We start from the raw sequence: 27,492 nt of genomic DNA on the forward strand, positions 1-27,492 counted from the left end.
AAGCCATGTAAATCCAGATAATTTAAAATGTTTGATTGTAAGTGGGCTCACCAAACCCTGCAAAATTCCCACTGTCTATTACTTGCAATCTTCTGCCCTTTCAGCTAGTTGCAGCAAGCTAATGTAAAGAACAAATACTTACAGTCTCTGCATCAGAGCACTTTTTTGCCGTGGATAACTTTTTAAATTGTTTTGGATTTACATTTAATTGCTTCCTTTGCATGCTATGTGTACACATGCACTCCTCCCACCCCCTATATTTCATATGTAACTGTTGTGTAGGCTGAAGTCTTTGAATATGGAGTATTCAAACCTCAGAGCACAAACCTCAGGAGTTTCAACCCAGGAATTGATTTGTCCTCTTTTAAGATGGGAACCACATGTGTGACTTGAATCCAGATCTTGGGTGGATTCTGCATACACTTATTTGAATGCATCAGGATTTGGGATTCAGACTAATTTATTTGTTATGACACTAGTCCTGATACCTACTACTGGGTTTTCACCTTTCCCTGCCTCAACAGAAAGAGAAATGCTTCTCATATTCACTTCTTTCAGACTGATTTGGAGTCATTCCAGGATGAAATCATCATCAAGTATTATTCTCAGTTTTGTTCCTTAATATTCTCTGTGAAAATTGCTTATAATTGACCTCTGTAAAACCTTTAGAATCTTTGGATCATTTGGTCACCTTTCTCTGAGAAGACTCTGTCATCCACTTTTCCTCTGAAGGCTGCTCCACTGGTTTTTCAAAGTAACCGAGTGCACTTCCCCCCTTGTAACAGCCTTAGTGGTTTGGGAGACTGAAGAACACCTTCATGGGGTGTTCTTGTCCAACAAGCTCTCTCTTGAGCTGTTATTCAGAACTAGCATTTCTGGGCTCCCTAAAACTGTGGCAAACTTCAAAGCTCTTTTATTCCCAGGATTTTCCTCATCTCCTTTTGAAGACAGGCAACATAATAGGGCTTCCCAGCCTTCTTGTGCTGCTGCATTTTTCAAGGGAAGAAGGCATCCTCTTGTCAGTATCTTGGCTTTTTCTCACTTTATTTCCCCTCAGAACTCCCAGATGAACACCATCCGGTTGTGGTGATTTACTGCACTTGAGTTTCTCAAGTTACTCTACAACTTCCTCCTTAGAGACTTCAATCTGTATAAAGGCCACACTCTGATTTTCTTTGCAAAGTGCCTTTGGCACAGGAATTTCTACACTGCTCTCAGCAGCAGACACAATGCAAGAGATTAATTTAACTCCTCTGCTAGCTTGTTGCACTCTTCTGACCCACTGTATATGGATTTGTGGGGAATCTCTGCAATGTTTTTGTGCAAAGTCCAGGCTAAGAACAGTATTCCCCAACAGGTGAGGCTTGTCTCTTTACTGGTATTCTCTTGCTGCTCCACTGAAGGATATTTCTGTGTGTATTACAGCCATTCTCAGCACATCTTATTTGACTGGTTTATTCAGCCCAGTATCATTCCTCTGCACTATGTCTGTCACAGGTGGGTTAAATTCTCACCCATGCAAACTGGCACTGTTCCGAGGGAGATGTTCAGGTGAGGAGCTGGTCCTGCAGGAGACCCTTCCCTAGTGCTTTGGCAATCCACCTTCTGACAGGTCACAGCAAAGGGGCAGGATGAGTGCTTAGCACCACAACCCAAGAGGAGTGGGTTTGTATCCTAGCCCATGGTCTGGCCCTCATCAAGTGAAAAACCCTTTGGTCTTTTGCCTTTCATAAAGGGAAGTTGGAGGACTGGAACAATCCTTTCTCTTTTCTGCTCTTTCTTTTATATATTTTTATTTCTGTTGCTTCCCACTCTCTTTCTGTTTTGAGAAAGACGGAAGCTGCCGTATGGCAAATCCAGTCTTTAATTAGTTTGAAGGACAGAACTAAAACATCAGAAATAGAGCAAATAGTCTCCATGTCCTGTTTTATTCCCTGGCCGGTGTAGATTGGCCTTCAGTCCCGATATTTCAAAAGAAGGTCAGTTTTATGAAAAGCATGCTCACAAACACTACTGAGCTTTGTGACTTAAAATTTATTTCAGTGAACTTTGATGACCATTACTTGGTCTGTTTATAGAGTTAAACCCAAGAAATTAGCTTAATTTGTACCACATTCACTAAAGAAACATATGTCTGATTTAAGACACAGACAAGCATCCCTTAGATATGGTATGGATATGAGACTGACATTCACTATAGCTGCCTAAGGCCCAGATATGGAGACTATACCAGAAATCAGTTCCATGACTTCATCCATCAAAGAGAAAAGCATTTATGCTGTTGAGTTTGTCCTAGCTTTCTCAAAGAAAAAGCTGTAGAAAGCCTACGGTGAGTATCCTTATTTCACTAAGTTTCTTATTTCAAACGAAGAATTAAAATCTGAGAACTCTATTTCTCAAAGGCTTTTGTGAATAAAGACCCTGAATTTCCTAAAGCTTCCTAAATTGAAGTGAAATATGTCTCAGGATTCATAACTGCAGAGCTGTCAACTGAAGTCCAGTCTATGAAATCTATGTCAAGATACAAACAGGCATGCTCATCCCTAGGACATCTGTTTGTAATAAATGAAAATACCTTAGAAATTAATTGGGTCTTTTGTTTTCTAAAATTTGGTACTTCATGTACAGAGCAGGATTCTTTATAAATTGCTGTGGCTGTCTTAGAATAAGCCATCTAGTCTCAGATAACTTTTCTTTCCCTGTCTGTCATGGGTAGCACCTCCAGATCCCTGTTCAACCATTTCATATGGCCATTATAGGATTGTACCTCATGTGGCCATATGAAAATAAGTCTCTGTTACTGGTGGAGTCTTTCTCTCTCAACTACAGAGGGAGTGTAGGCAATTGCCTTAGAGCAAACCACAAAGGTGATACTATCTCTTTGCTGATGTCTTGGTTCATTAACATTTTTAAATTCAAGGTAAGTAATTCTGATTTGATCTATGTTTTTCTTTTACACTAGTCCACAATAATGACAATGCCTCCCAAATATCCCTCTTCTAATCAGTCTTTACTGAAATTATTTCCAGTTTTTCTGCTTATGTAACAAGAAATGCTACTTTCTTGGTGTCATTTTCATAATCTACAGGTATTCTTATTTTAACTTGCAATATTTTGACTGAATGTAGTGATATACTAGGAACCCACTTAGTACATGAGCAAAATGATTTTGTAGTACTGTACAAAGTTAAGACACAGAGAACAAATTGCAGGAAGGCAATTTGAAGGTGCTTCTCCTAACTGATATAACCATTTTTGTACAATTGTAATATTGACAAAATATATCAGAATACATATTTGAATTACTTTGAAAACATAATTTCAATGGCCAGAACAAATATAATGTGTTGATATTTATGAAATATGGTTAGTAATAACTAAGTGAAGTAATTGAAATCATACTATACAGCACATAAGGCAATTTCTCAATTTTTGCACTCTGCCTTCTCACAAAACAAGCAGGTTACACAATGCCCTAAAAAGTAAGGTTCTAGGAGATCGAAAATCTTTCAGAGGTCATTGGGAAGAGACACCCAAAGGTATACAAAGCACAGAAGACAACAATAAAGAATACTCCTATAGAGATCTATAGCTCTTCCTAATTAAGAAGCAAGGCAAGACTTAGCCTTTTATTTTAATAATTCTTCCAGAATTTAAAAAGCCTGTTACATGGCCATACTAGTGAGAGACGAGTACCAACTACTGCTGTTGGAAAGGTACAAAAAGTAGCAAACCTTTATTTTGGCTTTTGGGTTACTTTGAAGTCTGTTTACTGTGTGGAATGTATGTGCTGTCAGGACACAGGCTGGTCCCTTCTCAAAACCTCTGCATCAGCAATCAATTTTTCTCATTAAAACTTGTATGCTATTCTCTTTACTCTCTTCCTCTCTAAGACATTGAAACTATTGTTCAAGGCTCAAATTCTGGTTCACCTGCCAGTGGTCTGATCACACCCACCATTGCACCGCCCCAACCCCTTACTACACCTTACCCAAGAATGTGCAACACCTTCCTCTCCTCTTCACGAGATTTTTTTTGCCAGGACTTAACAAGACAGATAGGACAAGACAGATAGTGCCTGGAAGTGCTACCTCCTGTGTCAGTCAGGCTTCTAAAAATCCTCCATGCCCCCATATGGCTTTCTGTGGGCAGCTACAAGAAATCTACACAGAATGCTTTTTGGAGAATGACTTCACACATCTCTGCATAGTCCCATGCAGTAGTCTGCATTTTTGCTTGGGATGATAGGAAATATTCACAGACAAATAACAAACAGCTGCTCTCATCATCTTCATTGATGTCAAAGCCTGTTGTGTAGGTGAACCAGGAGGAAAAGCCTATTGTAAAGTATGAATCGAGTAAAGACTATGTTGAATCATTCCACACAATTGAGCATGTTTGCAGGGATGATTACTTCTTCACTTCCCAGTATTCAGTATATTGCTTGCTTCCCTTGGTAGGACCTACTTCCTGATGAAATACTACTGAATGGAGGAAATCTGTGCCATAGGTATGATGGCTGATCCAAAATGAGTGATTAGTAAACATCTTTCAGTTGGTGTTGAAAACAGAGATGAACAAGAAATGAACTTTAAATGCAAAAAAGTTGGTTGATTACACCCATTCTATTCATGGGGTGATTAATGGTTGTCTTCTCTCTGCAAATTTTCATCAACATTGAAAAATTTTGCCAAATCTAAGAAAATGTCAAGACCTTGGCATAAATCTGTTACTTGCTCATACATTTGAGTCTAGTAAACAGTTTCTCATTTAGTTACAAAACGTTTTTAAATTTATGTATAATTTCTGGACTCTTTTAAGATTTTATGAAAGCTCTGACACAAATTTGGATGTGGAAATGGGATCTTAAGGAGAAATGTACATAACTGTCTGAAGAGTTACGATGTAACCTTGGCTTGCAAGAGTCTGTTCTAGGAGGAATTTTGATAAATCCTCAGATGTGAATGTTTAGGGCCATTTATAAAATTTTTGAGTCTTGCAACTGGTCTGAACATTAGTGTACTTGGGAGCACCCATGACACTGTGTGTGATCTCAAAGTGGCGTCTTGGAAAGGCAGGTTTTGTTCTTCTTTTTCTCCCTATAGATCCTTAAAAATATGCAAATCTATGTGATCTGCTTCTCATACAAAAAGTTGAAAATTCAGCTATGGATCAAAGATTAGAGCATACGCCTATTATTGCAGCTGCCAGTTAACCGATCCAAATGTTTAACTCTTTAAAGAAATAGAGGGTCAGCAGCTTTCTGAATAATTGTTTCCAGACAGTCTTCTGTTAGTTGGATTTCTATATCACATTCAACTTCAATTGCTGCTGTCATTTATCTCCATTCCACAGAGTTTAACTTTACTAAATTCACATGTTAGTAGTTGAGCCACTTACTCTTAGACACATCCAGAGCATGCTCCATGCTCGTTGACTGTTTTTTATGGTGCCTCACAGATAGAATGAGAAAAACTGATGCCATCCAAACACCTGCCCTGTGTCTTTTGTAATGCTAGAAAGTGCACAGACAAAGAAACCAGGCCATAAATGACTCAAAAATGACTCAAAAATAAAACAAGTCAGGGCGTGTACCAACCTTTTTGAAAGCCTGTCTTCACTTCTGTATCGACAGTCAGAATGGAAGGTGGCTTGATAACAGCCACTGTGCCACATTGTGAGAGAGCACTGAGTCGCACTTCCTTGTCTTTCAGTCTTGTCTTGCCCTCATGAAGAAAAGATCTTCAGAGGTTCTCTGATCATATCCTTTGTCCCACTCTGGTGGGCGCCAAGTCAGTCTCAAGCCCCCAGACATGGGACCTTGTGTTGGGATCAGCATTACCATCCACATTTCAGTGCTTCCTGCTGGAGAGTCACCAGCTGCTGTCTGCAGGCTCTCATGCTGCGTCAGTCTCCTTCACCATCTTCCTCCTGCTTTGGTCTAGTTGCCAACCAGGCAGTTGTTATCTAAAATGATGCAAAAAATGGTGTAGGTGGCTTATTTTTAGGTGATGGTAAACTGAAAAATAAAACGTATTGGAACTCTGTTCTTATTCCAGTTTTGGTCTGGACTATTCAGCGCCAGCATGCCCTACTTCCTCAAGTAACCAAGTCTCAAGTTAAATGTTTTCAACAGATACTTGATTTTGAGGAAGAGAGCAAACATGCTAGTCTAAACTTAAAAGGACTAAGGAGACAAGAGGGTTAAGGACAGGGTCTAGACCCTTTGCATCTCCTCAGGAGGAATGATAAACACCTCTCTTTGGCAAGGTCCAGCTTCCTACACTTTTCTGAGGAGCAGTAATGGAGAGTGCTATTTATTACGTGTTGGGATGAACGTAGGGAATGTTTTCCACCATTTAAAAAAATAGAATCCAGAATTTATGGGAGTTTGAAAAGCAATTTCCTTTTAAGGTGCAAATTCCTAATTTGCCACATAAAAGTACAGGAATTAAGTGCTAAATCCTTCTTTGCCAGTGAGACTTGTGAAAGGAGGTACGAAAAAAGAGTTACTGTTAGGTTTCTATTCATGTCTCCTGAAAGCCAATGTATGCAAAAGTGCTGAAACAGCCCTGATTTTTTTTTTTTCAAAGCCTTCCTGCCGTTTCTGACTGACTTTTAAAAAATGAACCCTTGTCCAGTTTTATTTGTGTGGTGGGTTCTGATTTTGTTCTGCCTGTACTGTATCGCTTTTCTCTCCTCACCATTAATCTTCCATGAATGTTCCCTGGGGCACAGTTCTCCCTTTTCTGCATGGAGAGTTTCTATTGAAATTAATGGACTTTCTTTTCGTGGGTGAAGGAAGAATACACCCTTATATCAGCCCTGTTGCAAAAGAATATTATCCATTGAAAAAAAGCGTTAGTCTCACTCCTGAAAGTCCAAGATCTAGTCAGGCAGATTATAGTGGGAGATCCCAACAGGAGGTCTGCTACAGAAGCGAGAACTACTTGTCCAACATGAAAACAAAAGCCAGAACAGAAGACTTTTTAAATATTGGAACAAAACCTCATGAAAGTCAGTGGATATAGTATGTGATGAAGTGTACTGTCCCAAACCGAATTCTAGGGTAGATCCATCCGGTGGAGTACAGCGCAGTGAAGATATCCATTCATGACCTGTAGAACCAGGCACGTTCACAAGAACAGCACGGCACCAAAGACTAATTTGATCTGCAAAGAGGCACTGCAGATTGGCCAGAGGTGCTGGGCCATGCAAATAAACGTATATTGTGCTGTGCAGATGTATCACCTCATTTGGAGAATGGGCTTGGGAGCTTGGGCATCTTTGACACAGTTGAGCATTGCACAACGTACACACTCTAATAAGCATGGCTACATGCCCTTAGAGGCTTAAATGGAAAAGTCTTATGTTCCTTCACAGAGAACCCTTTGCTGAATTAAAGAGGGTGTTGACAACCTTCAATTGAAACTGCATAAATTCTCATAGGAAGGATAGTAGCTGCAATATGAGGTCTTGAGGCAGGCGGATGACCTTATAAAATATACTACAGTATCTAAGTTTAGTAAAACAAACACACTGTATTTAAGTAGGATATGGAAATGTAAATATGCTTCAGAACTGGCCCCAAGCAGTATATGTTACGGTAATGTTGCTGTCACATTTTGGATAGATCATTGCTGTAGATACTATAATCTAAAGCTAGGAGATAGAATTTAATATGCATGGAGAAATTTAAGAATTTAAGCAGAGGATAAAAGCCCTCTTTCCTCAACAGTATTTTCAAGAATGAACCTTACCTCCACCTTGTAACCAAAAAAAAACCTAAGCTTGTCTAAAGAGGCATTATATGGATGGAGTAGGCCACTCCAATATTTTTAATCATTTGGGATATTTCACAGGGAAGTCCTTCTGGTAAGGATGACTCCTTCCATGGTGCCTATTTGCTTCCTACAATTCTTTGTACTATGCAGTGCTAGAAAGGGTAGCAAAGGTTTGACAACCACTGTGGCAGACAAATAAGGATTTTTTATGTGTTTATGGTTTGTGAAACCTTGATTGTTGTATAATTAACATGTCAGTTACCCTTGGATTTTCAGTTTTAGCACCCGATGTATTTTTAATGTTTACATTTGATTTGAGCATCTCTGACAAAGCTCTTATTACTCATTTGTGTGTATTTGTATTTTGGTTGAAGATTATATACATACCTATCAAGATGATTGCTTTAAACTGTGCTCTATCTGCTCCTTCCACCAAACCTGGATCGCTTGCTTTAAGATTAGCCTTGTCAAATTTACTTAAAGTGACCAGGCAAATACATACAACTAATTTTGTTATAGGCAAAATTAACTAATGCTCTTTTTCATGGTGAGGTGCTGTAATGATTTTATATAGCAGTCAAACTATTTAAATACTAATGCTGTCTTCATGCTGTAATCACCATTCTAGTCAGATGTCATTTTTAGTAGCCTATAGGGAATTCCATCCCTTAATTATTCTTCAATACACAAACCAAGCATTCTTTAATTGGTGTAAATTGAACAGTGTTCCAACGCAAACAAGAAGAGGACAAACTAATCAATGATTCTGTGCATGTCTATTGGAAAGCTATTGCCATTAGATCAAGTAACGAATCCTCAACTCCATTAGCTTCAGAGAAACGATGGGGAAAAAATACTGCTAATGCCACTTCTTACTATCAATCAGTAATGAAAAGTATGTAGCAAATCCTTTAGCAGAACTCCAGCTTTTCTTGAAAGTGCTCATGGAAATTTAAAATATGAAGATATTCTGACTTCAGACTCCTGAGTCATATGTCTTTCTTGGGGATTTGTCTGGAAACAATGTGTTTTTATTCTCTGCTGCCTTTAGTGACGTGGCCTGTTTTTTATTTTTCTTTTTTAAACAAATGATTCTTGAATGATAACATAACTTTTTTCAACTTGACAGGAACTTTTGGGTGAATTTTCTGTCTTTCCGAAGCTGTTCTCTGTACATTCATATGTATTCACTACTGCAGCACAACATAAATTGGTTGGCTCTCCCATCTCTTTTTTTAATACAATCTGAAATAAAGGTGCTGTATTTAAGAAACAGATGAAAAATCCTTCTCATAAATGTGTCACACTCACTTTTCATTCTTGTCTCTTTTTATCAGTTCTCTAAAACTGATTATTTATCTCTGGAGAGGGAGGAAAAAAAAAGTAAAAGGCCCATTACAAACCTCTGGCCCAGATCTGCCAGTCTTAGAGTTTTAGTTAGTGTGGAAAGTGAAACTCCTCTGGAAAGAGATATACTGGCTATGGTTGTTCACTTTTTAATCTATTTGTTTTTGATATAATATGCTATTTACTGTTTAAGGACCTTTCATGTTGCTTTAAATTGAAGTTTTTAAAAAAGTCTAGCATAAAAAGCTCTAAGTGACATAGGCTGAGTAGAAAAATATAGCATCTTGTACAGACAGCCTTTGTTCACCACATTACAGTTGAAAGAAGTGTAGAGCAGGCTTGGTAGATAACCTGCCTTCTTAAAACAAGAGGGTTTCTAATTTCCACACATCCTAATCACAGTCACATTACTTCACTCTCTGTACCAGACCCCTCAGGGCTGGCTCTAGGTTTTGCTGTGAAGTCACATGTGTGGGGCCTGAGGCATTTTTCCACTTTACTTTTTTCTTTTTTAATCCTTTTGCCGGTTGGGACTCTCTAACTGGCTCTGTTGTCATGGGTGGCTGACTAGGATGGTAAGGAAGAGAGCAGCACAGGTAATCATCCTCCAGGTTTCATACTTGTTTTTTTCTTATGAGGATGAAGATGCTGCAATATGTGTTTTCTGGGGAAAAGGAAGCTTCTCCCCTCTCCTCCTTTCCCAGACCAGTGTGTGATTTCTAGGTAATGAATTCCCCTCTGCTTCCCTACTTTTTTCCTTTGCTGCTTAGCTCTTGTGTGTGGTTGTACTATTTCTCAAAAAATTAAAGTGTGCCATCTGGCTTAAGGTATCTTTCTTCTTTTGGTTACTCTTCAATGTCTTCTGTGGTAGCTGTTAGAAGATGTTGATGCCAGCAAGTGGTTATGACACTTGAAGTGGGGATTGTAGAGGGCTGAAGAGGATTTTCCAGAGTGCTAATCTCCTCACTCTGCTGAGAGCATGTTCTGAAAGGCAGTGGGTCCTTTGGAGTCTGTATTTGCTTCCTTGATTTGGAGATTTGGCCCCTCAAGAAAAGGGATGCCAAATATCTGGGGCCCAAGCAGATGGGCTTAAAGAGAGATTGTGGGGCAGCTGCGGGGTGCAGAGGGGATACATGCTTTGAGACACCAGACAGCCTAGACTCTACCTTGTTATAAAAAAAAAAGAGGCCTTTTGTAAGCCCACACTACACATACTATGTTACAAAGGGAAGACTTTATCTAAGCAGAATGTTAGATAAGATGTTTCTATAAAGATTTCATAAAGTTAAACTTTGCATTTTTTGGTAAATCTTGTGAATTCCACTTATTTAAAAAATATTGTTGTACCACTATTTCCATATACACTAACAAACCTTACTGGAGTTGAAATCTCATAAGAAAAGAATCAGGCCAACTTCAAAAGTACACCTGGGATCCAAATGACACCACTGGGAGGATTTAGCATAATTTTACCTGAAGTTGGAATCTGTGTTTGCAATTGTGTGCCAAATGTGGTTTAGGCTATAAGAAAGGGCTAAGATTTGTCATCTGATATTCATGAAAAACCAAGGAAGACATTTTTATTTTGGTTTATTTTTCAAAAAAAGCCAGCCTTAGATTGTTGGGAAAGCTTCAGTAGAATAATTTCTTAATCACCTCTATGTTCTTAAGCATATCTGGCCTTCAAAGTCTATATTAAAACTCCCCACTGATTCACTTGGGATTATGTCCCTCAGAATGGATGACAGGAGAAACAAATACTCACGAGGCTTCAGCAATTGCCTGGCAATCCCAAGGGAAATGCCCCTCTGATCCCCACAAGGAAATCCTCAGACACCATTTTACGGGATAAAGAAAATTTCTTTTCCCAAGGATGACAGAAAGAGAGAAAGACAGACCATGTGAGGCGGGATGTGCCGCTCCCTTTTTGAGACAAAGAGAAAGCACTAGCACACGAGCAGTCAAGGGAAGGGAAGCCAGCAGAAGGCTTTTATAAAAAGCTGGGATAGTTAGTGTGGATGCTTCAATGTAAACATATACAAATGTGTTATATGAAATAATGCGAAAAGTCTTAATTCTAGAGTGTGACAATATTTCAAAATTCTTTTTACCTTGTTACATACTTTAACACTTATGCAGGTCACTCCAGAGATCATTCTGATTTGAATGTTTTAAATGATATATTTGTTTGCTTTTTTTTGAATTTAAGAGTGAAGTGAATGTTATACAGGTGTGACTCTTGGAGATGGTGCTAAACAGAGACAGGAACTGGACTCAGTGGTCATTGTGGGTCCCTTCCAACTCACCACATTCTGTGATTCTGTAGTTTTATGATATTTTTTCATCAAAAATACAGACATTGCCTGAAAGAAATAATATTCTCATTCAGACTTGCATTATAGAGGTTGCATTCTGTGTATTTTTGGCAAATTCCTATTATATCAAGCTGCTATTGATATTGGAACAGAGTTTGAGATTGCTTTGCTTTGTACTCTCTGCTTGGTCAGAGTCGTAGAGACTCTGCTTCTAAAATCTGTTGAATATACTCCAATTCTAAAGATAAAATTATGGCATATTGACTTACTTTATTATACAGTATTTAAGCCAGCTAATTCATCACAGAAAGCTTTTATTAAAAATAATTTTAATTTTAAGATTTAGTTTTAGTTTTAGTTTTGTTATGTTAATGAGCTCACCTTTGGTCATGCAGACCATTCTATCTGTCCTGTTTCAGCAGATAAGTCCCATCCACAATTGCTCTCACTCATAATGGCAGCTGCCATTCATAGTGTGTTTCTTGCCCTAAATAAATTTAAAAGTTTTTTTAATGGTACCACAAAAGCAAGAGTTCCATCAGCTTCTTAAAATAAATATAAATGTAAAGTATACATTATATACATTATAAATATAAACTGCTAAGGAATTACTGTCAGCTAAAAACTATATTCACATTATTTTGGAAAGTAGCTTGTGCAGCCTATTCTCAAAGGTCTTCAGTAGGGGAGACTCCAGACCCTCCATAAACAATAATTTCCACAGCTTCAATGTCTTCCCTGTGAGAAAATTTTTTGCCAGTATTTGACCTGACTTTCCTTTATTTCAATGTAGTACTGTCACTTTCTGTCATCTGGCTGTAGTCCTGAAATACAAACTCTTCCCTGCCTCTTCCCAGAAGGCTTTTAACATTTGAAGTCCTTGGTTTTTATGTCCACTCATTTTCTTTTCCAGATGAAATCACCCCAGTTCAGATTTCTTTGCAGGTGACATTTCCTAAATTTCTGATCATTCCCATTCCTCTCCTTCGGACACTTTTGAAGGCAGCTGTATCTTTTTTTCAAAGGTGATTTTTTAATGGGGTCCCTGCCAGCGTGCAGCTGAGCAGCATGATCACTGCCTTATCTTCCAAGAAAACTTCTGTCTGCTCAGCTCCCAACAGCTCAGCCCTCTGGCACCCAGATATGCTTCTGATTTTCTTTCCCATAATTTTGGGGGGAGAGAAAGAGAGAGATTCTCCTTCGTTCAAAATCAAGCTTCAGTCTTGTGTTTCCTTCTCCTACCTAGTGGAACCTTCAAAGTTCTTCAGGAGCTGCTTAAGAGAGAAAGAGGGCCCTGGATGTTATCTTTCGGAGGAGAATGGAAGACAAGATTTTTCCATGTACATAAGACACATTTGACTTCATGCAATTCTTCTCTTTCTCTCTCTGTTTTCCTTCCAATATGAAAATCCCCTAAAAAATTGCAATGTTTAGTTTTATATTATTTTCTATTTTTTTCTCATTTTTTTCATTTGCATTACTAATTTAAGCGAATGCGATATGAAAGCATCATTTTAAACCAAAAAAGCCCAGAAAACCAAAAAAATTGACCTTTTTTTTTAACCATTATTTCTTCCAAAGTGGCTTGCATCATTAAGCATAAATTTTTTTTTTTCATCTTCAGGTCAGCAAAAGTTTTGTGAAAAACCCTTACTTAATTTTTGAGTGGTTGTTCTCCTTCTTGACTTGACACATTTGAGCAAAATAACTCATCAAAAATTATAACATAATTCTGCACCTATGTACATTCATTCAGATTTTACATCAGGATAGCTGGTTGGTTTTGTATACAGCAGCATATTTTTGAATATTTTCTAAAAAAATTACATGATTTTAATCACAGAAAACATAGACTTAGGTGTCTCATTCCAAAGTTAACAGAAAACTCCCTTGAGCTTCTCTTGGGAAGGGCTGAGCCTTTAATCTGTGTTTATTTAATAATAAAGTCCCTGAGATAGGCTGGTAGATAGGTTTCTTTGAGAGACACTTGTATCAGTGTTAGGCATGGGTTTTTTTTCTGGTATACCCTGGTTTCTTAGAGTGCTTAAGCAGGTACTAATGATTTTGCCACACTGATCTCTTCCTGACCCTCTGGTTTGTCTTTCTATTCCTATTTTGTGAATGTAGATAAATATTTTGCATCAAAAGTGTGAATATATATATATATATATATATATATATATATATATAATGAGTGGTTCATAATTAGTCTTCTGTTTTCTTACTCCATTAAATTCCATTCCACATGACCATTTCTGAACAAATATTTGCTGTCAATATTTGCTGAAAAAGTCCAACTCAACCAAGTAAATAAAACATTAGAAAACATAATTTTGTTTCTTCATTCAGCTAAATCCATTAAGACTTTAACACAAGTAGAAACTAAAAACAAAGGGAATTTCTTAAAATACGAAGGCCTGTAGCACATTTGCATTTTGGAATTAATTGCTGACCTAATTATTTGTCAGTAGTAGGATAAGTTAATCAAATATAACTTACAGTAAAGCTTCTAAACACCCACAGGATTTTCTCCCTCAGAGTAAATTGTCATAGTGGTCCAGTTTGACAATCCATTCTCACTGTCATCTTGTGACCAAAGGAAGACTATCTGCGAAATGGTACCATATGGAGACACAAGAGAGAATAAAATACTTAGATCTCCCGTACAAAGACATGATAAGCTAACAGTCACCAGAGGAAGTCAGGAACGATGAAGCTTTGAAAAAAGAAATACCCTGCCTTTCAAATCCATTTAGATTTATTTTTATACTCTCTCCAGTTTGGACTAAAATAGTCTGATAATAAATATGCATATAAAATAGAAATCAAACATATTGTGCAATGTTTAATTTCTAGCATATCTGTGGATCTGCATTTCATGCTTAGCATTAGTTTGATGAAAAGGCCAGAATTTATAGACAAGACTAGGACCTTTCCCTCTTCATCTTATGGAAACTGATTTTGTTATCCCCAAATAATATGTCGCAACCAACCACTTCATGACCTGAGGCTAAGAATGCACAATTTTACTTCAAAATGCACTTGGAAACAAAATTTGATGAAACGGTCAGGTAATGTGACCAATGCATTATTTTCAAAAGGCATACCTAAGTGTTTGAGCTAGAAATACCTCATCAGTAGTAATATGAACTACTTCATCGCTTCTGTTATTATGGTACTGCCTCTCTCCTGTCATCTGCTGGCAATGGCAACCCACAGAAAAGGATGTTTTTCTGATCATTTTGCACTCATTAAATACAGCTGTCACAATAGCGGATGCGAGACTGCATACAAAACTTTTATGCCACGTCAAAATAAAGCAGAAACATTTTAAAAAGATCTGAAACCTTTGAAGCCTTTTCTTGAGAAATATTGAAATATTGCTTTTTGTTGTTGTTGTTTGCGACAATTGAAAATGTTCCACAGCTACACGCATTAAAACTCGCTGCAGAACAAAACATCATCCATCAAAATTAAGGAAAAAAAGAAAAAAGTGGAGAAAAAATAAAACCAAACCAAATCTCTCTGAAGCACAAAGTGTTTGGTTTCTGAGAGTCTGAAGTTCTGGTTCATCACCTGATTTCTCAGGCTGAACATTCATTGAGTTTCAAGATCTCAAGGGACCTGACATTTAATTCTGGATTATGGATGAAATCTGCCCCATAAAACTTCCAGCTGAGTGAAAACATCTTCCCCTAGTTCCCCATTCTGAGAATTAGTTCCCTTTCAGGCTAAGCAGCAGTAAATTCTGTAGTTGTTTGACATTATTGCTGTAAAAAAAATATTTAAAAGGTCATCATGAATGACCCCAAAACCATTTGGTGACTGGTGTGAACAGAGAACCCCTTATAAGTAGCATGAGTAATTACTCTTGTTTGGATGCAAGTGTGTTCTGAAATACTGTACCATGCCAGGTGACCTATTGAAGACTTTGGTCAACAGGCAAGAGCTGCAAGAAAGCAATAATTTGCACCTATCTTGCACCTCCCAAATTCAGAATCGCATGATCATAAAAGAATAAAAATTGTTAACTTTGAAGCATCTCCTTGAGTTGATGGATGCTGAGAAGCAGGTCAATTGAGAAGATAAAAGATTTTCAAAAATACAGAATTTTCAAATGACACCCAATTTTGGGTAAAATAGCTACTCATATGACCATCCTTAAGATATTCAGGATGGCTGACCTTAAACTTCTATCAAGAGACTTCTTCAAAGACCGGATGATACAGGTATAAATCAATGACTTCTATTACTTGCAGTAATTAATTTAACAAAAATGAGATCCATTTCTTTGTAGTAAGTCTGTTCTTTGTTGCAAATCTTCTGCCTTCCTGAATGTATGGGCTTGGGCCAATTATGTGATTTACTTGTTGTGGGCTTTCCATTCCCTTCTCATTTTTAAATTGAAATTTTTGCCTGTGCAAACAATGATGAGAAAAAATGTGCAAGTGCATGTGCATGTACACACATGTGTACGTCTAAATGCGCCTTTAACACACACCTGAAAAGTTCTTTATGCTCACAGTCCTGCCAGCAGTAGGGTGCATGGAAAGGAGGCCCTTGGAAGCCATGGCTGGTCTGGAACAGCCCCAAGCTCTCTCATTTCCCCTGCAAAGTGCAAACACATGATGGCCAAAGGGAGGCAACTTCCAGCATTTGTGTGGCTGGCACCCATGCAATGCAAGCTGCTTTCATTATGGGGAGCTAAGTGTGTCTCCATGAGATTTGGTGACACTTACAACTGTTGTGTGGAGATACTATCAGCTCTCTCACTCTCTCTCTCCCCCCTCCTATCCCTCTCTCTCTGACTTGCTTCTTCCTGATGCAGCTATTTCCTACTCCCTTTACTTTTCTTCCTGGATACCTTTTATATTGTCCTTTGCCTTTGTTGATGACATCTTTCCTGAAGTGAAAGAAAGAAAATTGTGTCCATGGCTTTGGGAAAAGGAGAAAGACAACACAAATCTTACTCCAAGAGCATATTCTCTTAGAGCAGCAGTTTTTGTTAGAAGGCATGACAGAATCTGTGAGTGAGAATACCAACATTGGGAAGAGCATTGCTGAGCTCTTGTTTGCAATTACTGCCTACCATCAACATTCCTGGCTCATGCAGTCCCAAGATCAATTTGTCTGATGTCCCAGACAGAGTCCGCTTCCCAGATTGCAGAAAACTTTTTCAGACAGTACTAGACTCCATAAATCTGAACCTCAGGGCACTAATCCCAGCTATGGCTGTAAGGTCGAGTCACTTTGGGACTTGAGTGAATGGGGATGAATCACAGTGGAGTGATCACTGGAAGGAAATACAGTCAGAAGAAATCTCAAAGTGTAGGTTGTGGATGAGTATGAGCAGAAATTAAGGCAAAGATGGAGAATTTGGCATGCAGTGCTGGGAAGAAAGGAATGAGAGAATTCAAATAAAGGGCACAAGTAATGAAAGACAGAACAGAGGAGAAGGAGGGTTAGGGTTAGGGTGAGAAAGAGAAGGAAGAATGCAATAGAGGGAAGGACAATACATGAAGTGGGAAAAACTTACTGGGAAAGTTGAGACAAAGGGAAGATAAAACCCACGTGAAACACCTACAAGAAACATGTTGTGTACACAGCTAAACCTTTTCACCAGCCCAGAGTTCACTTTCTCTCTCAACATCAGAGTCTTCCTGCTGGCCTTGGGCCAACTGAGATACTCCACTGATGCCCTGGCTGCTCCTGTTCCTCCCTTCTGGGATCCATATTCCTTACTACTGCCATCCCATACCAGGTCAATACACTCGAGTGCCTGGCCAAGTCCTGTCTTATGGCTTTCAGAACTAATTTTCAGACAGGACTGTAATCTCAAAATCTGCCCGAGAGGGCATGGTATAATCCCAGCTCGATTTTAAAGGTCAAGTCCTGCAGGTTTTGCTTGGTTTTAACTCATTCAGACCTTCCAGTGATTTCAAAAGCCATTGACCTAGATAAGGGAGAGCACAACTGGGGCCACAGTCAGATTTCCAGTATAAAAAGTGACTTCATTTTCAGATGGCTTCACTGTACCTGCCATGAGGTTTCACTGCTCTATATTTCTTATTGAAATATGTGGAAGGTCCTCTACATCAAATACATAAAAGATTTGACTTTTAATTCCTACCATGTATTTTGGTAAGAGGAATTAAATGTCAAAACACAAAAGCAATTATACACTTAATGGTAAAAAACATATAATCAAGTCATTTTTTATATTTTCAAATTGCGGGGATTGAAATAAAAGGGCAAGAGGGTCTTACTTTGACATTATAGGAGATGGAAAGGCACATTTGTATCCTTTTGTACCTTTTACAAAATGAACATGCCTGTAATCAGACCCATTCATTTTGAAATGGAGATTGTGCTTTAGATCTATGACATATTTGCGAGGGTGTTGGGAAAGTATCTAAGTAAAATGTGCCATAGGAAGTCAACTCTGGGGAAATGCAGTTATTCTTCACGATGATATACAACTAGTTTGGCATAACACTTGGGGTGAAACAAAGCCTGCTTGTATGGGCAAGTCATAGCTGTATATTTAAACAATCATCGCTACAACAAGGTAGGCAAAATTTCCTCACTCGGGAAGTGTCCAAGATTCAAATTGCTGGAGGTTGGGACAGTGATTTGGAACACTCTGCTATGAGGTTATCAGCTTCTCCTCTTCAGCAGGCAGCTGCTAGAGGCCACTTTGGGTTTTGAGACACAGGTCTGTTTCTTAGCTCTGACTTTGTCAGGCTAATGTCCCTTTCCCCTATGTACCTAGCAAACTTAAAGAAAGTAAAGTCGTTGTGGTGCCTCTGTTTCTATGATATTTGAAAATATTGGCTAATTGCTGGTGTATCTGTACATTCCCTGCCACAGTGAACCACTGCTCCTATTGCTAGGCTGGTAAGCACCTCTACAGCTGTAAGCCGGTCCTCCAGTCTGGGCACAAGGACAGGGTGCATCACAGCTCTCTCCAGCCTGAGTAGGTGCCTCTCCTTCCCAGAGGCTGGGGATGAGTGATGCACATTTACAGCCTAATCTGTCATTTCTCTATTGCAAGACCTCTGTAGCTGAGACAGACTAGAGGTACAGAAATGGACTTCTGTGAGTTTAGTGACAACAGAGTGCTAAAATGTCTCTTTTCCACTTCTATAGCAGTTTATGAGGGAATGGAAGACCTACTAGTGATAAATATTGCTACATTACTGCAATATGGCAATTGCTTATACTCAGCATCAATCTTTGTGAGCCATTAGACCAAATTCCTTTTTAACACAGCAAAATCTATGAACATATCCTGTCAAAAATATAACAGATGTAAAGTGTGGGATCATTCCTCCGTCCCACAGACTAGTGTACTCATATTTTTCCAAATTCTCAGGTCTGATTCCTACTTAGGATGATATTGCATTTGTGAAGCTGTGAAAAACCACAGCTTCATAAAAATTATTATGAATGTCCCTGCTATGTAAGTACATATATACAGCTAAGTGGCTCTGACATGAGCTAGATGAAAACTCCAAAACAACAAATTTGAAAACATGACTTGAAATGCCCCAAAAAATGAAATTCAAGCGGAATTACCAATCAGACCACATTTTTGTCATTCTGAAGAGGAAATACTTATTTGGACCGTGGTGATTCCCTGTATACACAGATAGTTGGCACTTTGCTCAAAGCTTATCCAGGTAGCCAACTTACAGAAAGGATTTCTCTTCAATGGATTTACATCAGCAACCTGTTCCAGACAAAATGTGGGTTATTTACTATGGAGCTGGGCAAACTAGGGTTTTATTTTAATGTCAACTCTATTTCTCAACTTCCAAAATTAATTTTGGCACCTGTTTTTTTTTTTTTTATTTTATTTTGTGTAGAAATATTTATGTGTTTTCTTGATAACTCTTTTATAAAATTATAAAGATTAAAAACCTAATTTGAACAACAAAAAAAAAAAGGTAATAATAATTTGAGGAAATATGGAAACACTGGCCAGTTCACCTGGAGATCTGATGCTTCTGCAGGCTGCTTCATGTCTGTAGAGGTCCTAAAAAACACAAAAAGATTTTAAGAGAATGCTTGTATTTATATTTTATGACTTAGAAATGGTAGAACATCTATTTTGCATGCCAAAGCACTATTATTATATATCTATATTTAGCTTTCACTTTTAGTGGGTGTTATGTGCTAATGTATATTTTGGGGAGTTTGAAAATTTAATGTAAAATTGTGGTATTTTTCACTTTCTGTAAAGAGTGCACTTTTGATAACAAAAGAGGAAAAAAAAATCCCCAACCTGCTAAAAGGTACTTACTGAGACAGAGGTTTCTCTTTTCCAGGGAAAAGGAGACATTGAACTTTTAAATCCTACTTGCAGGCTTACAATTTTATAGGGGAAAAATAAAGGATCAAAAAATCCCATTTTTTACAAAAGTTAATTTCTCTCAAATTTGGACCAATTGAGTTCTATCATGTTATGTTTCTCTTCAGAGAGAGAATGCAATGACTGGCATAGGAAGTAGCTGAAAACAAATTTTTTGATGGACATTTTCTGTCACCCTGTACCATCACAGCATACATTTTCCTGTCACATAATATACGGTAATTATATGGATTTTCCTCTTTCCAAATCAGAGGAATGCTTCCTTACTTGAATGGAGGGGCCACAGACTACTAGTCAACCTAAAAATCCTGTTAGCATTACATCTCAGCATAAATAAAGAATTTGGATCAGTGCCTTGTTAGATCACCGCTATTTCTAGCTTGCTGAGTAAAAAGAGCATTTTTTGCAGCCTAGTTTGATAAGTAAAAGGTGTCTTTCTCACCTGCATGCACTCTGAATTGTCACTCTCATTCTTTGTTCCTTTGCATGCGGCTGTTGTCAGCTCCCGAGTCACAGAACCACTTGCAGGAACGGCTCGGGAGAGTTTCGGAAGAAAGGAAAGGGAAAAAAGGAGCCGCATTTTTATTTAACAGAAGAAGGAGAACATAAAGAAAAGAAAGGTGTTCTCAAGAACGTAGCCTGCAGCCTTGTCAGGTAGCATTTCTTCTGATGGTTTTTTTCTCACCCCTTTCCCACCCCAAGATCTCTCTTCATCATTTTTTTAAACATCTCTTCTGGGACAGAGACATGAAAGTGAATTGTGGGTCAAAGGCAAGAATTAGGGGTTGCCAGGTCTGCTTTCTGATGGCTTTACTTTATCTTTGTGTCCAAGCTCTTGCCAGTTAGCAGGTACTGTGGGTTATCCATTCCAGTCACATCATTTTCTGCTTGATGACAAGCATCACACCTTCATCCATCACATTTACATTTCAAACTGCCACACTGCTCTATTGATTAATTATTTAGCAGCTCTTGGCCACTTGTGAGTGTTTCTGTGCTCACGTTTCATGGGGAAGGTCCATTCTTTTTATTTATGTGCAGTTTTGTAAAGCTAAAAAAAAAAAAAAAGGTAAAGCCTTTATCATATACACATCCCCCTAACCCATGTGTGTGTGTCTGTATCTATGCACACGTGTGTGTATATTTACGTGTGTGTGTGTGTGTGCACGCCAGTACAATTAGGCACACACAGGGAGTAGAAGCAGGTAACCTGATCAATAAGCACATGCTAACACTGATAATAGATTTCTGAGTTTTCAGAGCACTGAACAGCAGATCAATGAGACCTTGCAGGTGTGCTGGAGCCGGGAATTGCATCAGCTACATCATGCTCCCTACAGACCTGCAGGGAACACAGACATCGTCCTCTGGGCTTTGTCACTTTGAGCAAAAACTGATGGAGCATTTTTGCAGGTGCCTGCTAATGGCTGTGTATCTTCCACATCACAGTCAGGAAAGGGCAGCCTCTGAACAAGACAGGAGATCCAATTTGACCTAGGGCTCAAGTTGTTCCAGAAAATCACTCCATCTGTCTTTTCCTCAGTTCTCCTTTGGTGAAATGCAGAATAAGGATTTAATCTTACAGTCTTTTTGCTTGTTTTATTTTATTTTCAGATAAAAATCCACTGCAAGAATAAAGTCTATCTGCTCTTTCTGAAAATACAGGTTAGATCAGAAATCTGTGTTTGGCAGAATGATGCTTGGCCTTGCTTCTGTTCCCTGGGGGACTCCTGGGCACTCTGCTTTAGCTGGACACTTTCCTGACCAGCAGTTCCCATGAGAGCAATCTGTAATCCTTTGGTGTTTCAGGTGGTGGTACATTCCAGACTACCCTCTGATACTGGTAACTGCTTGTCCAAAGATTCATGTGTCTAGAAGGAACAGCTGCAAGAAGAAAGCAAGATGCAGAATTCCATGATGGGAAGAGAAATGTTTTCAATAAAGGCTTTGGAAACGTCATCACTTATATTGGAGGAGAAAATGAGGTAATCTTGAAGTCTAGAATTAATTTAGTATTTGGATCTGTTTTAATGTTTTCTACTGTTTTCTTTTTTTTCTAAGTTTATTATGGACATAACCCAACAAATATAAAGAGAGTGATTCTTCTTCCTGTTATTAATTTTCAATGATTTTTGACTTATACAAAGCTTATTAAAATAAAAAAGAGTAGGTATATTACCTTTGTAAGCTCTGGATGAGACTCTTGAAGAGCAGGGACTACATGGCTTTTATTACTCCATCTCTCACATTTCTGTATTTATCCTTCAAATTGTAAAAGTCAGTGTAATACCACTGACTTTTTTTTTAAATGGATGGGATTTGTGTCAGTATTCAGCTCATTATGTGAATGCTGTTAGGCTAGGGTTGGTCAACATTTTTCTGTCAAAATTACTTGGTTTATTATAAAGTACATGGGGAACTTGAAAAAGGTGAGTGAGTATCTTATCTATATTTACAGTAAAATATTATTCCACTCATACAATGCCACAAAACCATCTGCTTGGTCTATTAGTGTTGCTAGTACACTATTTAGCACACAGAGAATAACTGACTGGGTCCTTTCTATTGAAAGTATTGAAATAAATAGTGGAGTTAGCCTTAGTTCTGACTTGTGGTGGATGATTTGGTTGTTTGGTTGATTGCAGTTAAAAGAAATATTTAATACTTAATTTTTGCCATTACTTTGCCTCTGTGTTTGTTTCTTTTCCTGCCTCAGTCAGTCCCTTTCTGAATCTATTCTAACAGAAACTTCTGTGAAATGCAAATTAATCGACTTGTATTTTTTCAGCTCTTTCCAGAACTCCTCCACCTCTGGCATTTAAAGTAAGCACTTGATGCTGACTGTCCAGACATCCCCCATATCTTCTGCCTTGTATAGCACCAAAACAGCCAAAACTAGTGCCTGACAAAGAAGACCACCGAATCCCTGCTAGTGAGGGAAATATTTCACTTGATTTAGTGTATAAGGGAGGAAGGGAATTCAGCATGTAACTCCACAGAGGGAAACACAGCAATGGATGGTCTTATCTGTGAAAAATCCTGACCTCCCAATTTCCAGTGTACTTAGGGAATACTTAGAGAAAAAAAAAATTAATTTCTGCCTGTTATCCTAAGTGATTTTCACTGATTTTCAATGACATGTGAAATGTCATTGCAGCAGTATTAAGTTATAATTAGAATAATTAAAATTTCTAGTAATTTGAAAATCAACATTTTCATGGTAAAACAAAGGCGATGATATCTATTACCTCTATAGTAAACAAAGTGTCTTAAAATGTAAAGTGCAAAAATGAAGAACAGAATGTGAACTTTTAACTTATACAACAGAGTGGTTTCTCTTGCATGAGTAACTCCAACAAGAAAACAGAAATACTGGTACCCTGACAACACTTGATACAAGATATTATCTAGATCTCTCTGTAGTACTCTTCCACTGTAAAGATCCAAAATTAAAAGAAGAGAAATGAAGTTTTTTCTCTAATATTGTCATCATATAGTGACAATGTACTGATCTGCCTTTTTAATTTTTCCCACTTCATTTCTTTGAAATAGCTCTTCTCTGTAGAATAACAGTCTCTCTTAAATACCTATTCATTCATTGACCCTAAAACTATCTGATACAGGGACGATATGGCAGCAAAGCCCTTCACACTTTTTCTTTTTTCCTTGCTTCATCTCTTCACATTCACAGTTAACAGGCTTGCTTTCTATAAAAAGAATAAACACAGTAATTGGATTGCCATAGGTGTGTTTAATTTGTATTGTCACAAATAAAAAGGAAAAACAGCACTTCATATTTTTTTGGCTATTGAGATCAGGAAAGTATTTTCATAATTGAAAACAAAGAGTCTTTTAAATAAGAGTCTTATATTAGAAAGTGAGAACAATATAAAACAGACCCCTTTCAGTGAACTCTTCTCTAAAATGCCAAACATGATTACAAACAAAACCAATTAAGTTATGAGTGGACTTATTCCTTTACATAGATTAAAATACATGAACATAAATTTCTCAATATTTTACAGGATTACACAGCCTCTAATTCTTATTTATTAATTTTATTCTTACTAATTACCATTTCTGACTGCATAAATACTAGCCAGCATATCCTGCTATTACCACTAATGAGAAATGTCCCAAGAAATTATGACAGACACAAAAAATCCAAGTAGAGGAACAGGTGGTTCTTCATATTATCTATGAATACAGCATTACTTTACCATTTTGAGGAGCAAATATTCAGCTGTTGCTGAGAAGGTGGTCAATTGCATCATCAAACTTAGCTGACTTCCACTTGGTGACTAGAGTTCATTAAAGATGAACATCCACATCTTATTGTCAATCCTTTTCTGCAAAAGAATTATTGTTAATCAATTTTGATATAAAGGTCAGAGAAGAAGAATGCTGTGTCTTCTGCCCAAGCCTGGTCATTCAGTCAACAGAAAGAGCCAGTACAGTATTTTCCAGAGGAATTAAAAAGACAGACAAATAAACAACCAACCAAACCATGAAATGGCAAGTCATAGATCAAGCTAATAGTGCAGTGCTGTTGTCCATGGAGAACAGTACTCCTGCCTGACTTCCCAGCACATGGTGCATTTGCTCTTTCTTTATTAGCCAAGCAGGACTCACTTCTGCCTTCTCAGTACACCCAGAAGTCCCAGAAATACAGTGATGGTTCCATCTGTTATGGTAATAGCATTAACAACTATTATTTTCAATCAAGGAACCCTATTTATCAGATGGTCACCTGTAGCAGGAAATCCCACAGGTTGACCACATTCAACGCAACTAATTTCTTTTTATTTCCTCTAAATGTACTATCTCATACCATTTACCTACACTGACTGCCCTCTTGTTCATAAGTAATGTGACAGAAAAAATAAGGAGGTCATGACTCATGGTTTAATTAATCACTCCCAATAAATCACACCTTCAGAAGCCTCAAGTAGGTACAATATTGAGAAACAGACTTCCCTGCTGTACCTTTTACATATAACATTGATCCAGAGAAAAAGGAGAGTGCTCCTGTCCCTCAGAGGTGTGACTCTCTGCATTGCTTTGCTGGAGAACTACAGCAGGATTGAACTGAGAAACATCTTTGGGAAGCAACCACCTCACAGGAATACACAGGAATACTTCATTCCTACCTTTTCTACAAAAATGCTTGGAAAGCATGCAGAAGTCATTGATCCATAAGTGCACAAAACCAGTGGTTTACACACAGTCCATCTTAACATTAATCTGGCTGAAATTGATAAACAAAAGACACTGTGGCTTGTGGGATGAGCTCATTGTAGGTAACTGCTCTGTACCTGCACAGCAGGAAAAAAAGTAAATTATGGTCTGTCTCTTGTTTTCTCCAGACTAATAAATCTTAAATTTTTTCCTCAACAATGGCATGCAGAGAAGAAACAGCCTGATTCAGAGCATTGTGTCTAAGGGTAGTCTCTGCAAGGTGGCAGTGACAAGTCTGACTGTTCTGTGTCTTGAGACAGACCTGGGGTAACCTCATACTTAGGATGTTAGGTATAACATTAGTTTACAGCATCACTGCTGTGACTACGATAATGCTGCAAGAGATAAGAATGGGGTTATTGATTTATTTGAATCAAATATTGTTAACATCAGGTGGAGGAGAGGACTCCAGGTCCCAACCTGGCTAGGGACCACTTTGCTGAAAAGGGCTATTATTATAAATAATTGCCGGAACTGGAGCACAGACCTTGTATTCATGATTTACCATGTGCATCCATTTTTATTCCCCCTCTGAGATTTCTACCTTTCCCTCCAGAGAATAAAAAAGACAACAAACACCACACAAGAAAACACAGTCACTTCCGCAAAGTGGTGCTTAAAACAATGTGCAGTGCCATACCTAGACCTGCAGGGAGCTGGCCATTAGGCTCTGTTTCAATAACCTTCTTTGGGGACAAAGAAAGAGAGGCTAGCTCTGTGGTTAGAAGAGGTGCGAGGTGCACAGATGCACCTTCCACTTCCCCCTGGTTTTAACTGTCTCTAGAAAATGGGAGGTCTTGGAAGGAGGAAAGTACTCTAGACCCTACTGATTTTAGATATCATTGCTTCGGCTTCATGAGAGGGGAGACATCCTGAAGTCCAGAATTCTGGTGGCACATGCGACCTTTTTCCTCCTCAGCTGGCACTGTGACTGAGCTGTGAGCTGAATTTCATGCTCAATGCAGCAATCCAGTAAGATAGTGCCTTGATGTTTGGTGGTTATCTTGATTTTGGTAGTGCAGTGGAAAACATTTTGTACTTAACTTCACATAAATGACAAGACAGAGCGATGTGAAAAGTCCTGTAGGAGCGGTAGCAACTGCATACAGCTTTTAGGCTAAGGATTAGCTGCCTTTAAGTAGGTTGCCCTCACTAGATTGAGAACTGATTGCAATACCTTCTTGTCTCTTTACCTCAATCAATAATTTTTAGGGTTCAAAATAATCAGAGTGCAATAATTCCTCCACAGGAACAGTCACATAGTGATGAATTACATATTCCAGTCTGCATAAGTATGAGAGAAGAAAGGCAAATTTTGAACAAAATCTGCTATACTGAGGCTAAATTTGTGTCTCTGCAGCTGACAGGTATATGTCTTTACTGCCTTGCAAAGTCTAATACTTAATGGAATAAGCTTTGGTAACACAACAGACATTAAAAACAGACAAACCAGCTGAAAGCTCAGCTATATGTGCCCTGTGTGTGCCTTTAAATACTATTAAAATTGAATTTGACTAGACTTGCTCAAATCAGACCTGTTATCAACAACACATTGTCTCAGGAGACCAACATTTGTCCAGTTAGGGCTTCCTTCATTAATCGTCCAGCATCAAGCAAGCCAAATCCAAATCTGTGGAGAAAAAGCAATTAGATATTTTAAGCAGTGATAAGAACACCACAAATAATCAATTTCTATGGCATTAACAGCTACCTGGCCCAGAAAAAGTCTATAAAAGCTAGAATTTATTGCAGAACACCAGACAGCTTACAGAGCATTGATTCTTAGTAGTATGCATAGAGTGCTGGATTTAAAGAGAAATCCCTAATGGTTTTTATCTTTAATTTTTTTCCTTTTAAAGGGAAAGCAAGGATAAGGTATTCATAAGGCCAAAATGCAGCAAAAGAAATGTGTGAGGACTGTTAAACAGAATTTGTCTATCTTTCAGATGAACAGAATACTGCCACACAGTTTGATGGCAATTATATGCAATCTAATGCAAAAACTTTGTAAGAGATGAGATGCTAAATACAGTCATAATATTCTATGGTTAGAAAAATACATTAATTTGGCTTATTTTTAAAACATCTATTGTACCTGAGATGCCAACAGACTAGAAACCATTTTTGCATTTGTTGTGCTTGTGAATCTTTAGGCTTTAAAGCCTTCTATTCCTCCATAGCAATCTCATATTGGAGTATTCCATTCTGCATTAAACTTTGTGATTTGTAGCTATTTATAAAAGTAAAACAAAAGGTAGTGCAAAACCCAGCAGGCAGAGCATTATTGTCTGCAGTGGACAACAAAGTTTTAAAATCTATTTAGTCTTAATGTTCCCAAAAACCAATTTTTGTATGTAGATGCTATAGTTGCTCTTTAAATGTTAAACCAAAAGATATCTGAACTCAGATTTCTAGACCAATGGTCTTAGAAGTC

General features: G+C 38.0%; 1 long non-coding RNA gene across 1 annotated transcript in view; it reads right to left on the reverse strand.

Annotated features, from left to right (window-relative positions):
- Positions 1 to 23,621: 23,621 nt before the first annotated feature.
- LOC128784824 (uncharacterized) overlaps positions 23,622 to 27,492 on the reverse strand; it is a 35,338-nt gene continuing 31,467 nt past the window's right edge. Inside the window, exons 2-3 of the long non-coding RNA XR_008429635.1 lie at positions 26,594 to 26,688; positions 23,622 to 24,169 (exon numbers count right to left, since the gene is read on the reverse strand). This is a non-coding gene — a long non-coding RNA (uncharacterized LOC128784824). The remainder of the gene's footprint in view (positions 24,170 to 26,593; positions 26,689 to 27,492) is intronic.

The sequence above is a fragment of the Vidua chalybeata genome, chromosome 2 (assembly GCF_026979565.1).
Source record: "Vidua chalybeata isolate OUT-0048 chromosome 2, bVidCha1 merged haplotype, whole genome shotgun sequence".
Classification (NCBI taxonomy): domain Eukaryota; kingdom Metazoa; phylum Chordata; class Aves; order Passeriformes; family Viduidae; genus Vidua; species Vidua chalybeata.